Here is a 3,126-nt window from a genome sequence, read left to right on the forward strand (position 1 = left end):
TATATCTTCCTTTACAGATGTCAGTGACCTGCCTAGATCAGCTCTACCAACTAACCCTGAAGTACTTCCCTCCTGATTCATTTTTGTTAAAACTAATATATTTCATTTGTAATTCCTTGAGGAAACAGCACCAGGTAATCAGGGAAAGAGAAACTGAAGCATGCATAAAGTCATGAGAGAAGCCAGCCTCATTATTTTCAAGAATTTTTTTTTTTTAATTCAACAGTAATTGTATTTGAGCTAAACTATTTACAACACAGATGAAAACCCTTTCCTCAAAGTCATTTATTCTTGGCACTTGGAAATGCTTGGGCTTTTACCTCCGGTGAATTCCTTGGTCATAGACCAAAAAGCAGAATACCTACCCAAGCCAACCTAACAGAAAATTCATGAAAGCACAAGGCGTAAAGGCATGTACAGTGAGAGCATTAGACTGTAAAACTCCAGTCCTCCACTGTTCCCCTGCTCACTCAACCTCACACCAACCACATCTTTTCTACTTCTGTTTTGACATGTGTATAACAAAATGTGTGTTCAATAAAAGCACATACATAGGATTACCTGTTAACTATATAAAAGTAGGATTTGTTTAGAAACAGATATTGACAATTAAAATTTTTAATAAGCTAAGGAAATTATAGGGTCACTATGAGTTGGAATTGACTCACTGGCAGTGGGTTTTTTGGTTTAGAAGGAAGCTATTTAATTAACAGCCCCTCCCACATTCTTGAGTTATTCCTCTTTCGTATAAAAATCACCAATTAATGCAAGAAAAGTATCAAGGAGATATATGGCAACAGAAACAAAATGTCATTCTGGATTCTCCTGACTTTTTAGGTTTTCCCAGAGAACTGGAATAGAAAATGGGGGAATACTAATGCTTAATGCCAGAATTATTTTCCTGCCTGTAACTCAATAGCTCAAAAACTTGCAAGATGCTAGAGATATCAGCCAAATGTTTACCACTGCCCTTCCCACGCCACTCCCCAATTCTGTCCAGACAGAATTAACCCACATTAAAATGGATTCAATAAGCCCATCTGGAAACTACCTGAGAAACAACCATCACTAGGAGGTCAGAAAGGCGCTGCCACATAGAAACCTCTCCACTTCCAAGTCTACTGATTTCTAGGAAGTCTCTCCTAATTATCAAATAGTTTTATCCTCTCAAGGGAAAATTGGAAGACAAAGAAAAGATATTCAAGAATAAAAAAATCAATCAGTTCAGCCCAGCTCAACTCAGTTGAGGTCAGCAGAGAATCCAAAGGGCAGGCCATTTAACATGATTCTAAGGGCCTCATGTCCATTCTAAGGACTCAAGATATAATATGGCAAGTTTTTGCTTTCATGATAAGGGAGAGCTGAATCATCTCATCTTTGATTCTTGTAAAGTCTCCAGAACCCTGAGTCTGAAAGCCTTCTAGTAAAGGAAAAAGGACATGAACAATTCAGGTTCTAGCCTCTGCCTTGGGCACTATATCTAAGCGGGGTTTGAAACATTTAAGAATAAAGCATTCTTTTTAAAAGCATTTTAAATCCTTGCCGTATTCTGGTGTTAGACTAATAAATCTGCAATGTTTCTTTCTTGAATGGGAGGAATCAGACTTCCAGGTTAACTGAAGTTAAGGAGGAAAAATCAAAACAATGCACTCAGCATTTCCTCTACTGTTTCCTCCTAGTACTCACATTTCAAGGCAGACATTTCTCATAGACATACACTTTACACTTGGCAAAATTTAAGTGGAGAGGATTTGGGAAACAGCAAAATGAACCTCATGTCCTCTAACACCATAGCAGAGCAAGTGAAGACAATTTCAGGAAATTTTCAGATCTGATGCTGTTTGCTCTGTGTGTACTGAAAGGGCAAAATATCCAACACTTTTTTGTTTGTTTGTTTCTATCCCTTTGTGAAACCATTCAGATCCTTTCTGGTTCTCTAGGCACCCTAAATAAAACTTAACTGCCTGTTCTGGCCTCTCCAGACAATTGCAAGCAGACAAAAACTCCCAAACTAATGTAATTTTTCTGAACCAGCTGATTATCGCTCCAGTTGAAAACTGTAATGTGCTCATACTTAGCAAAGCCTTCCTCCATCTAAGTTTGTTGTTGCTGTTAAGTGCTATCAAGTTGGTTCTGACTCACAGCGACCCTGATAGGATTTCTGAAGAGCAGCAGGTGGGTTTGAATTGCTGATCCTGTGGTTCAAAATCCAGTGCTGATCCTACAGTACCATACCAGGAGTCCTCCATCTAAGAACGGGCTAAATATTCATAATGCACCTCTCCCCATTCCCTACCCACAACTTTCTACTCAAAACCAATGTGTATTTTCAGGCTACATGTTTAATATCCACAGTAAATAGGTCACATTCCCCGAAGGACAATCTGTACAGAGGTGTGATATGAACGGCATATGAGAAAACATCTTTTATTCTTTCTGGACCTGTCCTGAATCATACCTTTTGATCACAGCTTTTGTAGGTGGAGTATGAGCTCAGCAGGCCTCTCCTACTTCCTATCTTCCCTCCCCGACTCCTTAATCCTCTAGTGAAGTACAGGCAAGGATGTCTCTATACTCCCTTTTTTCACCTCTGAAATTACTGTCTGATAGCAAGAGAAACTGAAAAAAGACTCTTTTGTCAAGAAACAGACTCACTTAAAGAGTGCCCTGTGTTCTGATCATTCCAAACCAAGAAGGGACAATGTGGCCATTAACACCCTATGTGTCATTAGTGTCCCTACAGCTACCTACATCAATAGTTCTTACACATGACAGCATTTCCTTCGGACACTCTGTGTTCCACCAATATTCTTGACCTCCTTCATATACTCAACTTTAAACACTGAAATAAACTCCAAAGAGCCATATATGACACTGTTAGGCTGAAAAGATAAGGCCACACTATCCTATACCAAGTTGTCTGGAGCAAGATCACAATCATCAGTTTGACTCCTAATGCAGCCCAAAGTAAGCAGACCAGGAAGGATTGAGAGGTGAAAAGGGGGCTTAAAAAATTAAGAGAGAATGTAAAATCTCAATTAGTAAAGATCAATAAATTATCAAAAACAGTAAATTAGTTGTGAATGGGTAATGAAGTAATCCCATTTCGGTGAGGGATTTTTTTTT

Source organism: Chrysochloris asiatica, unplaced genomic scaffold (assembly GCF_000296735.1).
Source record: "Chrysochloris asiatica unplaced genomic scaffold, ChrAsi1.0 scaffold00042, whole genome shotgun sequence".
In the NCBI taxonomy this organism is placed as follows: Eukaryota; Metazoa; Chordata; class Mammalia; order Afrosoricida; family Chrysochloridae; genus Chrysochloris; species Chrysochloris asiatica.